Below are 14,132 nucleotides of genomic sequence, written 5' to 3'. Positions count from 1 at the left end.
CATAAGATAATGCCTCTTCATCATATGTTTGTAGTAATTCTGTTACTCTCGCTGAGAATAATCCTGGGCTGTTCTTGAACCCTTGGGGTAACCGACAGAATAGTTTTTGAGCGCCATTTATTGAGAACGCGGACAAATATCTGCTCTCTGGTGCTATATTTTGACAGAAGAATCCATTAGAGATGTCTAATGTTGTTTTGTATTTTTTGCGCACTATGTTATTCATTAGCGCTGCACTATGCGAGTTTTGCACTGCAAAAGTTTTGCAACATGAGTTAAGGTGTCTGTAATCCAAAACTAGACGATATGAATTGTCTGGTTTGGAGACAGGATACAAAGGGTTGTTCATTTGTGAGGTGCAAGTTTCAATCACCCCCTGGTATTCTAATTGGTCAAGGATTTCTTTTACCTGTTTTTTAGCTTCTTGCTTAATTGGGTACTGTCTTTGTGCAGTAGGTTGAGTTTTTAACTGGATTTTGTGAGGAGGAGAATCCTCATCCCATCCTACGTGATTTTTATATAAAGCAGGAGCTTGAGCTACTGGCCACTTTCTAGCAAGTGTGTATTTTTTATGAATTGGGATATGATTTGAGAAGGCAGGCATAATTATTTCTTCGCCATGAGGGCAGTCCCTGACAAACTCTGGTGGCCAGTCTTTTTCAGCTAGAAGGATGTCATAGCCCTTGGAGAGATTATCCCAAAATAGTCCCCTTATTTTTCTAGTCTTATCCCCCTCTATACGTAATGTTATTTCATATATTTTGTGAGGTTTGCTAACTCTGGTGTCTGCAGTTTCCACTTGAAGGTATTCATTCGTGTCCACTGTCTCCAGATGATTCATAAGGACTTTGCGAGCTATGCTCACTTCTGCTGCGCTGTCTAGCATTGTCTGAGCCCACTCTCCGTTTTTCAGCTGTGTCCTCAGTATTCTCGGCATTGTTGAATACTTTAATACTGGCTACCTTCTTTTTTGGAAATTGTAATTTCTTATTTGGATGAGCAGGTTCCTTGTCTTTGGACTTGACGTGCCCTTCCCTGGGTTCCGATCGTCCTCTTCTTTCCGATTTCTGCGAGGAAGTCTGAAAAGATTGAGAGGGACGTGTATCAAAATCTTGATATCTATCCGTTTTTTTTATATTATCCCTATTTCTAAGGTTGTATTTTTTCCCAGAGGGCTCACTTTGGGGAGACTTGGGTCCTTGGTCCGGAGATCTTTCTCTCCGCCGAGGAGACCTTCCTCTGGACTGGAATCTCTTTTCTTTTGGATTGGATTGTTTGTTTCCATCCCAGTTCTTCTTTTGGCTATTTAGATTATTTTTAATAAATATTTTTTCAGGACTTTCAATCAGTTGGGGTTTTACTGGTATTCCACCTAAACTATCTCTACCCAGTTCCTCATAGGATTTTTCTATAATTCTGGCAATTTCAGCTGGTTGGTCTGCTATATCTGTTTCTTTTAACCTTTGGCGGATCGCCACGTTTGCTGCTTCTCCCTTTATATTGGCTAGTAATATAGCCGAGACCTGCTTGAAGTCTTTCAGTAATTTCATACCAAGAGTTAAAGCGGGTTCTGGACCGTATTCATCTTGAATTTGTTTTAGCACATCTGGTATTACCGAGATGGATGGAACACCATGCGTTTTTGTGTAGATGGAAGCAAAGACTGTACCCCAAGTGTCACAGTCCTCCACGTGTGGTGCGATTCCCATTGGAAGACAGATAGTCAGAATCCTGTGTTTATCCACAGGAGTGGTGTCTGGAAACACCGCCTCTATTTGGGTGATTTTTTGTGCTAACCAGAATGGTATTTGTTCCCTTTTAGCTGGTACCTTACCTAGGCAGGACTGTATGTTCTGTGGTGTAATTTTATTTGTGTTCCCCTGATGAGGGGTCAGCTGTGGAATTTTAATTGCTGGTTGGATTGTTGAAGTCCGCATTACATATTGGACTAATTGTCTATGTACTTTTATTAATTGTTTTAGTTGTACTAAAACATCTGCTGCAGACATTCTTTCGATGTCTGGATGTGGTGTGTATCCGGCTAGGACCGGCCACGTTGCTCCTGGTCTACCTAATGGACCGAGCCTGGTGATGTGATTGTTGTGTTTTAGGGCGCCATTAAACAAGAGCAGGTGCTCTTGAAATTTAAGTGGTACTTCCACCTCCTCGAAAGGAGTGTATTCTTCAGGAGGTTCCTCTGTTTTGTAATGGTGGAAGTGCTTTGTTACAGCGTTTGCTGCTGGAAAGTTTATCCATGAATAGAATACCTCTGTCTGCCGATATTCGTGTGCCTCTATTACGAATATGACTGTGCCACCTCTAGGTGTCAGTCCATTTTCTATAAGTTTTTAAGTTATAGATTTCCTTATGTTGACCGGGATGAGTATTAAATCCGGGTCTGCTTCTTGCATAGTATTATCAGCTGCTACGAGTTCAGCTGCTAATCTAGCTATCTCTCTTTCTTCTTCAGTGTCTGACATTCTACTGTCAGGAAGGTTATTTTGTTTGTTTGCAGATCAGGTGTCTTATGGAAACAGAGATTAGATGCACAATATTCTGGAACAGTGTATCCTTCAACGTTGACTAAACCAAGAACCATACATAGGAGTTTCCTCCTGCGAGGTTTGGCGGATATGACCTTTCACCCACTCCAGACGTCTTTGGAGTATTATGGGTAAAAAGGGGTCTGAGTGAAAAAGCACGACTGAGTTACTCTAATGTCTTGCGTTAGTTTTATCGCCTTTCCAAACGTTGGGCGCCATGTAGTGTAGTTCCTATTATCCCAATAGGCTCTGCGCATTGGAATAATACCTTCAATAGTATAGGCCTAGACCAGACGTTAACTAGGTCTTCTATTGTCGATATTAGACTTAAAGTTTTGGGTTTGCCAGCTAGCTCAGAGTTCACTAGAAACTTTCTCGAATAGGCAAGGAGGAGTTGAACCTCCCTGGATAGACAAGAAGGGATTTAGTTTCTAACAACCATAGAACATGACAACTTTGCTCTCCCCTAATCAAGAGTGTATCTCTAGAGTCGTGTGAAAACAAAAGACAACTTATTTTACTCAGTCAGTACGTGCATTCTTAGTCTCACCAGATTGTAGAGAAAAGGAAGAGACGGGCGTGTTCAATAAAAGATGGTATTTATTGATCAGTCTCTTTTCTCATACAAGAGAAATGGATCGATATTATCGCAATACTTATGGTTAAGTAAAGTGCATACAATAAAAGCAGAAGTATAAAATAATACTGTAAAAACATTTATATGGTTTCTAAGCCATAAGGTGGTTTAAAATTGATAAAATAGATACATACACATATATATTTGACTAATCGTACTCAACTGGTGTTTCTACCTACGCCTACCCCAGTGTACCTGACCTAAGCCTAATACGTGGGCGGGAATAGAAAGTAGCAGTTTAAGTTAAGTTTGTTTTGACAAGTGACTGACTCAAGAAGTCTCTGCAAGGGGTTATTCAGTTCTGTACCTGGAATCTAGGATGAATGAGGGATGGTATCTCTCGTCTCTGGTCTCGATATTCCAGGCTGCCTGCGAGGGCTACCCGGAAGCGCCGGAGCTGGATTTCTCGGCAGGAGAAAGCAGCGTCTCGTTCTCAGCGCGTCAGGAAGGCGGGGCTGCGCCAGCGGGGTCTGCTCTGCTCTGGGCTTCGGCAAGTCTGGCTGCTCCGATCTCGTCACCACCACGTGTGTTTGCTTAAGGCAATATCGGTAATATTTATACCTGTAAGGTGCCGAGATTGACGTAAGGATGGACATAGATACGTCAATAAGGATGTCATACGAGCTGGTCGTTAGCACATTCTTTTGCTGAAGTTCTCGGTGAAATCAAAACAATGGCCGCAGGGTTTTTCCCAGGTTGTCATAGGTTTGATTTGTTTTTAGAACTCCGTATGCCTTATCAGGGGCTGGAGGAATATTGCTTGTCTAATTAGATGGCAAGCGTTATGACCTAATCAGATAACACGTTCCTGTGCCGTGGTGTGGCTTCATCAGATAACGGTTTCTGCATCATGGGATGGCTGCTAGTTAACTTGTTAACCAGAACAGGGTCAGGAATAGGGGTATCGATACAGAACCTATAAGAATACATCACAAAACGAATTAAGTCTAATATAGTCAGTAGAGACCTAGTCGACCTCAGTCCTACGTCTACACTGCTGTTTATATTATTCCAATGCGCAGAGCCTATTGGGAATATAGGAACTACACTACATGGCGCCCAAAGTTTGGTAAGGCGATAATCTGTTATGTTATGTTATGTTATTTTTATTTATACCGCGCACAACTGCCCCAGCAAAGGGGCGTCCTGGCGCATTGATAAGGCAAACACAACACAGCACTAAGAAGAAACAGAAGGGAAATGAGACATCTAACGCAAGACACTAGAGTAACTCAGTCGTGCTTTTTCACTCAGAACCCCTTTTTCCCGTAAATACTCCAAAAGACGTCTGGAGTGGGTAAAAGGTTAAAATCCGCAGGAACTTAGTAGGAAGAGATTCCTATGTATAGTTTTTGGTTTAGTCAACGTTGAAGGATACAGTGTTCCGAAATATGGTGCACCTAATCTTTGTTTCCCTTGAAACTTGATCTGCAACAAAAAACTTTCTGTTAGTAAAAAATGACGGGAAGTGAAGACGAAAGGGAGGAAGCTAGATTAGCAGCTCGACTCCTAGTGGATGACACAAGTCTCCAAGAAAATGACCCGAATGCTATATTCATTCCGGTCAACATAAGAAAAACTATAACTATTAAACTTATAGAAAACGGACTGACATCACGAGGTGGTACAGTCATATTCGTGGTAGAGGCCCATGAATATCGGCAGAAAGAGGTATTCTATTCATGGATACACTTTCCAGCAGCAAACGCTGTAACAAAAGAATTCCACTATTACAAAATAGAGGTGCCTCCAGAGGAATACACTCCTTTCGAGGAGATTGAAATCCCATTAAATTACCAAGAGCACCTGCTCTGGTTTAAAGGCGCCCTAAAACATAAAAATCACATCACCAGGCTCAGTCCACTAGGTAGACCAGGAGCTACGTGGCCGGTTCTAGCCAGCTACACACCACATCCCGACATTGAAAAAATGTAAAGTGAAGAACTCTTAGTTAAAATAAAAGAATTAACAAAGGCATATAGAGAGTTAGTTCAATTGGCAATGGACGATATATCTGATCTCCAGAAACTGAAAGAAACAGATATAGCAGAACAACCTTTTGAACTTGGCAGAATCATAGAAAAATCCTATGAAGAACTAGGAAGAGATAGTTTGGGTGGGAAACCAGTAAAACCCCAACTAACTGAAAATCCTGAAAAAACATTTATTAACAATAATCTAAACACTCCAAAAAAGAGTTGGGATGGTAATAAACAATCCACTCCCAAAGAAAAATGTTTCCTGTCCAGAGGAAGGTCTCCTTGACGGAGAGAAAGATCTCCGGACCAAGGACACAAGTCTCCCCAGAGGGAGCCCTCTGAGAAAAGATACAACCTTAGAGATAGGGATAAATTAGGAAAACCTGACAGATATCAAGATATTGATACACGTCCCTCTCGATCTTTTCAGACTTCCTCACAGAAATCTTAAAGAAGAGGACGGTCAGAACACAAAGAAGAGCACGTCAAGTCCAAAGACAAGGAACCTGCTCATCAAAGTAAAAAATTACAATTTCCAAGAAAGAAGGTAGCTAGTATTAAAATAATTAAACATGCCGAGGATACTGAGGAGACAACTGAAAAACGGAGAGTGGGCTCAGACAATGCGCAGCAGAAGTGACGATAGCTCGCAAGATCCTGATGAATCTTCTGGAGACAGTGGACACGAATGAATACATTCAAGTGGAAACTGCAGATACCAGAGTTAGCAAACCCCATAAAATATACGAAATAACATTACGCATAGAGGGGGATAAGACTAGGAAAGTAAGGGGTCTCTTTTGGGATAACTTTTCGAAAGGCTATGACATCCTTTTAGCTGAAAAAGACTGGCCACCAGAGTTTGTCAGGGAGTGCCCTCATGGCGAAGAAATGATTATGCCTGCCTTCTCAAATCATATTCCAATTTATAAAAAATATACATTAGCAAGAAAATGGGCAGTGGCCCAAGCTCCTGCATTATATAAAAATCATGTAGGATGGGATGAGGACTCTCCTCCTCACAAAATCCAGTTAAAATGTCAACCCACTGCACAAAGGCAGTACCCAATTAAACAAGAAGCTAAAAAACAAGTGAGGGACATCTTAGATCAACTTGAATTTCAGGGGGTGATTGAAACATGCACCTCACAAATGAACAATCCTTTGTTTCCTGTCTCCAAACCAGACGATTCATATCGTCTAGTATTGGACTACAGACACCTTAACTCATGTTGCAAAACATTTGCAGTACAAAACTCACACAGTGCAGCACTAATGAATAACATTGTGCGCAAAAAAATACAAAACGACATTAGACAGCTCTAATGGATTCTTTTGTCAAAACATTGCACCTGAGAGCAGGTATTTGACCGCGTTCTCAATAATGGGGTCACAAAAAAATATCTGTCGACTCCCACAGGGATTCAAGAATAGCCCAGGATTATTCTCAGCAAGAGTAACAGAGTTACTACAAATATATGATGATAAGGCATTATCTTATGTCGATGACATCTATCTCACAGATGATCACCTGGATTCTCACTTGAAAAGAGTGAACACCATAATACTGGGGTTCGCAGCAGAGGGTTACAAATTCAACTTTAAAAAGTCACGAATTGCCCATCTAACTGTCCTATTTTTAGGATATGAATTATCAAGTGAAGGCAAAAGCCTAGCAGACAACTTCTTAGAGAAGTGCGCTGTAGTCTAAGCACCTAAAACGAGGAAGAACTTACAATCAATACTAGGTTTCCTGAATTTCGGAAGAACATACATTCTAAATTATGCAGAGAGGGTTAAACCTCTCTATGAATTAATAAAACCTGATTTCAAACCAATCAATTGGACTCAGAAACACACAGAAATTTTAAGATCATTGCAAACAGACTAGTTAACTAAAACAAAATTGCAAACATGCGAAAACACACGCAACCTTGTAATCCGAGTCATCCCAGGAAGATGCGGATTCACGTACCTGACCTCTAATGAGGGAGAAACGGTACCAATAGCTTACAAATCACACTTGTACACACAAGCTGAAATGAAATTCAGTACTACTGAAAAAATTCTAATAGCGGTTCAAACTGCTGTAGAAAAAGAAAGAGCCCACGCCCAAGGCAGAAGAATAACTGTTTTAACAGCAGAATCAGCCCTTGAGGCATTAACAAACCCACGCAATTTGACTACCGTGGCATTAGATCAAAAATGGATACAATGGGAAAATTCTCTTGCTGCAGAAGACGTGAAATACTATTTTGACCCGAAAATGAAAAAATTCAAAAATCTAAAATATGAATTAGAATATCCTCTGCCAATCAAAATTCTGCCACTGAAACATTACGCCTGTATAACATACACAGATAGATCAGCACAACCCGCGGTTGGGGGTAAGCAAGCTTACAGTGCTGCGTGCGCGGTTGTTAAATGCCGGTGGCACGAAGGAAAATTGAGACCACTGGTCACTCTAACTCAATCTGTAAAACATAGTTCGGCTCAACAAACTGAACTACTAGCTTTAAAGATGGCGCTCGATATTGCCGATCGCGAATTCCCCACACTAATAGTGTGCGAATTCCCCACACTAATAGTGTGCGATTCGCATTACTGCGTCAAGTCTTACAATAATGAATTGCAGAACTGGGTTCAAAACAATTACAAAGATGACAGGCATAAAAAGATTTGGGAACAAGTAGTTCTTTTACAGAAAGAACTACAAAAGACTCACGTGATACATACACTGAGTCATCAACGTGATGGCGTTCACGTTGCAGGGAATTCATTGGCTCACAGAGCCACAGCGGAAGCAGCTCAAACGGCTTCCGTAGCCACAAAAAAGCGTTCAGAAAAATACAGAGGGGCAGATTTATGATGACTGGCGCATTCCCAGGGATGCGCCAGTCATCCTGCGCCGCTGCTCCGCCACCCATGGTGCGCCGCATTTACAATGCGGCGCACCATGGGGCAAAAACGGCACAGATGCGTGACGCATCTGTGCCGTAAAGGCGGTGCATTGCTCGAGCTGCGTCGCAAGCGCAACGCAGCTCCAGCAAGTCTCGGGGGTGCCCCATCTCCACAATGCTGCATCAAGACCTACGCCTGCTTCAAGCAGGTGCAGGGTTTTGAAGCAGCATTGTCCTGAAAGTGACTGAGTGAAATCTTATAGATTTCACTCAGCCACTTTTAGGAGGCGTTCCTGCGCAGGAACGCCCCCCCCTGCGCAGGAACGCCTCCTTATGGTGCAGGGCTTTACAACGTGACGCATCTCCTAGATGCGTCACGTTCTAAATAGGGCGCATTGATTGAGCCGCCATTGCGTCAAATAAAGTGACACACCGGCGGCGCAAGGCCTTCATAAATCTGCCCCATAGACGGGGAAGCAATGCTGGCGGTAAAAACGTCTTTGCAAGGCAACTGTGCAGCATTACCTGTGAACTATCGGCTCAATTATACATACATAATTGATGCAAACTCTGTTCCTTTTGCTCGAGTCCCTGGAGTGGGGGATAGAGTAATTGCAAACATGAAACGGAGAGTCTTCTTGATTCAAGAAGCACATATGGGAGAGGGTCTAATACACCAAGAGATCTTGAAATCACTGAAAGAATTACAATCAGAATACTGGTGGCCGGGGATGAGCCTGCAAAACTACAAATTTGCAATGGACTGTCCAAACTGCAACAGAGATCGCAGTGGCGAACCGACCGGAGTATTGCCAGGACCCTTCTTTTAGAAAGCATAAGGCTATCTATACGCAGAAATCCAATAGGAGAAATGCGTCCCATTTATGTTTAAGACTCGATTCACTTAAAATGTAGACACCAGCGCTCGGCTGACGCCAGAACTATTATAAAAGATTTGCGAGTCCTAATCGGCATATACGCAATTGCCATGCTACATTCTGACTAGGGTCCTGCTTTTAGCTCTCGAGCTTATAAGGAGGCCATGGCCAGCATGGGCATTGAATTGCGGTACTCTTGTCCCTTCCATCCTGAGGGAAATGCGGTAGTGGAAAGAAAAAACCGGGACATAAAGCAATCTATAACGGCGAGGGTATTAGGTTCGGGTGCTGGGTGGGTCCAACATTTAACAAGTGTCCAACATAGTCTTAATAATCTGCCAAGAAATTCTCTAAAAGGTCTCAGTCCGTACGAACTATTGTTCGGTACTAGAATGCATATTCAGGACCTTGATAGTCGGACTTCAGTGGTAGAAGAAAAATGCTTTGATATCAAAGACCGTTTGGCTGTTTTACAGGAATTAAATGAAACAAGACGAAACCTGAGCAACATAAAGTTAAAGCAAGAGCCAACAGCCACTGAAGAAAAACCACCTGTCCCAGCAAGACCTGTCTGGATTCCAAAGATAGGGGATCTGGTCAGAGAGAAGATCACGGTGAAGAAGGAATTTGGGCCTTATTACAGAAAAGCAGTACCTGTCTTAGCTGTCAGCAGAACAAGATCAGTTGTACTACCGCCCCTTGCTGGTAAAAAGGAGAACCGAGTTGTATCCATTGACCTGGTAAAGCCACTGTCATGTGGCCAATAATAAGTAGTAGGCCCAGTGGACTCCCAAGAAATAGCAGAGTACCACAATTTGCTACAATACAAGAGGTTCACACTGAGAGACTAATCACATTCGATAAACCTGCAGTGAATAAAAAAGGACTATGCAACAATGCCATGGAACTTGTGCCTCTTGAAACAGTTCATCAAGAAACACCAGTCTACAACGATGTAGCCTCAGACTATGTTATGAAACAAAGAAAAATCCAAAAGCAAATAAAAATTCGGAAGCAATTCCAACAATTGACAGAACTGCATCTGGCTACTTCATCAATTTCGATGACTTTTCTGAAGATCCAAGCGAACATGAAGAAACTCCAGCAACAAAAACTCTCAAAGACAAAGTAACAGAACTCTTTCATCAACTCAAAGAAACCTATCTGATTTCTCTATGGACTGAATTTTGGATTGTGTTAGGTGTACTTTTCCTCCTGCTTTGGCTCATCATGGTTCTTTGTTTAGGAAAATTCATTGAAGGAAAATACAGTACAATGGACACAGCAAGTCAGAACATCAACTTGGTCCTAAAGCCTCACATGTTATCTCACATCGAGAAAAGAGAACTATCATCAGTGAACGTCACAGCCAATCCAATGCCCGGCGGGGTAGCATGGGACAGAACTGATTTTGACATTTTTGGCCCGATTGAGCTCTTGAAATATCCACACCAGTTTAAGGTTTCATTAAGTGAATTTGTAAAACCAAATACTTTTTCTGATGATTGGGACTTTGAAAATATAAATAATATGATGTCAGATTTAGTAATGTCAGCAAAATTTACAGAACATGATTACTTACAGGGTTCATCAAATTATGAAGAAATGTACTGTTATAATTACTTCGGCCATCACTATTTGCATAAATCTGCACAGCCTAGAAATGTTTTTAATTATAACCAATGGGAACATTGTGCAATGCCACCTAAAAGCAGCTCAAAAACATTTTATGAGAAATTCCCATACTTCTCAGGGTTTAACACAAGTGATGCAGAAACGTTTTATTTTAAAATGTTAAATAAGACAGGAATGAAAATAATGTTGACAAATACTAAATTGATTTATTCTGAAACATTTTATGAAAAAATGATTACATTTGGTTTTGAATTCTGGAAAAATATCATTGAAACAAAAACCATCTGGGGTACAAAAGAATGGCAGGTCCAAGGTTTAGAAGCATTATTTAGAGCCTGCATGATCCCAGAACAATTAATATTCTTGAATGACACCATTCAACAGACTACCTGTCTTGGCCTAGCCAAAATTAAGGACTTAAACAAACCGTGTATTCCAAAGCCCATACCTGATAGTAATAGCACTACAGATGTGGAGATAGACGTATCCCATATTTTAAACCAAAACAGAACACATCCTGATTGGAAAAAATGGTTGATCTGGCCCACAGACACAAATAACTGTCAAGATAGATTCCTGAACAAAATACAGGGGTTCAAAATGACCAGGCCAGACCCAAGATACTCCCAGAGACAACATCCAGGGATAGTTACAACATACAGTGTAGGGAAACTATGCCTCGAATGGCTACAGAAATCCACACTGGCTGAAATTAAGCAACACTTGACTTTACTTAAAGACGGTGCTGACTTGCGTGATTTCATATTGGGACCACGCAAACAGCGTCAAAAAACGTTTCATAGCGGCCGGTATATACGCTGCGTACAACGAAGCTTGGAAAGTAATGCAAATTGAAACAGCAGAAAAAATACGAGAAATTGATCATATTAATTTAGAAAAATCACTTTCTGTTGTGGACAATGGGTTAACGACTCTGTCCTCCAGAATATATTCACTGGACAGTATTGTATCATCTGCTATTGATATAATAGAGCAAGACTTACTAATGTTACAACATGGTCAGTCCCAATTACGTTCTATTATACAGCTTAGCTGGACTTTGCAAAATCTGCGTTCAGGCTACGTGCCATGGCGTTTAATCAATACAATGTCATTATTCTCTATCTTTAACCTTACTGATAAACAAATCAGTTTGGCACAAAAAGGAGCAGACTATACGATTCTGAGCATTGAAAAACTTGAGAGATTACCATTGACAATGTCAGAAAGACCTGTCATTGAATGGATAATACACGGAATAATCACAATTCCGATAACAACTTTCCAATTTAAATACTGCCAAGAGTATATACCAGCAGGCCAGTATGAAAGGTTGGGTAAAGGGTACATCAAGTCAACATGGAATTTACCTTATACACACACATGTTACAGTGAAAAGAAAAATAATGTATTTCTTAGTGGTAAAAATTGGAAACGATCACTAAGCGGTACACTTCTGTGTCAAGGTATTAACTTGCATGGGGCCTGCGAAGGTTCTTCGAATAACCTTTCATGTCACCTGCACGTCACTCCAGCAAGACAGATAGAACCATTCTTTAGACGGCTTTCTAACGGGAGCTACATTCTAATAGTGGACCACAACTGTTGTGTCATGGTGCCAGGGAAAGCCTATCTCGTAAGCGTTGGTTCCATGGTCACTTGCTGTATGCAAGTATTGTATCCAAACAGCAATCCAGATATGGAGGCGGCAATATGGCCTCGTTTGAATATCTCTTCTATTCGAATTGATACTTTAAGCAGAATGAAGTCTATTCTTTTACAGACGACTGTGCCTTTGACCTAGTCCAGAGAAACGTATGATCTGCAAGTTGCAAGGACAACGGCAGAGATACATAGCCTTTTATCAACAAATTGCCCCGTGCATTTCGTAGAAATATTGAGCCAAATCCTAAAAATGTCAGATACCAGTGGCATCGCACATGTATTTAAGACAATTTTTTCGGGACTGTTAGCACCCTTCAAAACAGTTCTGGGCATCTTCCCCAATTTTGTCCATTTTGTCTTTGGTGGCCTACCTCTACTTTTGGGACTCATAGCAGTAATTTTATTTTTGATTCTTCTGCTCCGATATGGCAAGCCAAGTCGCAGACAAGACTCCAGCAACGATGGAAGAAACGATCCTAGTAGTACGCTACCGGGACCGCATAACTAAAGTCCTCGGATTAGCCCGGCTAAGAGATCTGAATATGACCTGGTTTCTTTCATTCAGACCAATCTGGCAAAATTGCATCTTACCTGTGCTTCGATGTATGCTATGCGGAGAAGAATGCGTGCTGGACATCTGTCTTACACTACCATCAGCAGTACCAATGGATACAGATACCTTGCTAGGTCCAGTAACGACTCATGCATCGTGTTGTCCCCAGCGGCTACCTATTCTGATGGCGACATTCGTTGAGACTTCACCACTACGAATATGTGGCAGTGGAGTACGAGATGAGAGCAGCATCACCCAGGTACAACCTTCAGTGAGCATTGCTGATGCTGACATCGATGATAGCAATCATGCTCACGACTGCACTTTTGCGACATTTTCAAACTTGGTTGAACTTTCACCTGATGCGGTAGACCAATTTTTTGCGAGTCTGTCTGAAATGATGTTCTCCCCTGAACAGAAAGAATAACTTTTTAAAACAATGAGCACACAGCGTTCCCTGAAACTCTGAATTCGGCCTTCAGCTTTGATAAACAAAAGCTACTGAAAACATTTGGAACTATTTTTTCCCCTGAAAGCGAAAATATATATTTTTTTCCCTTCCAAAATATTTACCTTTTTTTCTGGCACATGTACTCTGCTTAAAGTAGAACTATTCTTAGGGAACAGAGCTTCTATTTTAGGAACTCTAGAGACAATATTTTACCTCAGCCTCTAGCACATGTACAGCATTTTGTATTATTATGTGTTGGAATGGTCTCGACCTTCTCTTCTGTATTAAGAGCCATTTCATGTGTAATTTTCGCAAATCATTCAGCTGATAAATATATATATATTTTTTTTAACTGAATGATACCACTGCTTGAAAAGCGTACAGTAGCAATACTCATTTTCATGTATTTACCATATACCATTTCAAATGCGAATTATGTGTTTTGGGTGGGTTGGAAAACACATGCACCATTATATGTTTACTATTGCTTAGTTTTAAGTAATGAGGAACATTAGATCGTGGAGTGGGTGTTGTAATTCTATCTAGGACCCTAATTTGATATTCCTGATTTATGCCCTTATGTGGTAATAATAGATAATATCCTTATAAAGGCATAAGAATCATATCCATATTTAGTCGTAGCCCATGCAGTCCAAATTAAGCAAGACTACCTCCCCAGGCTCCTAGAGAGTACAACGAGTTCTCTAAACAAACCAAACCTCCAGCAATCTGGGAATTCCCCATGGCTTTTGTTTTGATTTGTCCTAGAACTCCTGTGAGCACTGTAGGAACGGCCAGTTCTTAGTGACATCTTTATTGACGTCTTATGTCCAACCTTACTTCAAACCTGGCGCCTTTCAGGTATAAATATACCAACGTTGCCTTAAGCAA

The sequence above is a fragment of the Lissotriton helveticus genome, chromosome 6 (genome assembly GCF_964261635.1).
Source record: "Lissotriton helveticus chromosome 6, aLisHel1.1, whole genome shotgun sequence".
Taxonomy (NCBI): Eukaryota; Metazoa; Chordata; class Amphibia; order Caudata; family Salamandridae; genus Lissotriton; species Lissotriton helveticus.
This window is presented reverse-complemented; position numbering follows the sequence as displayed.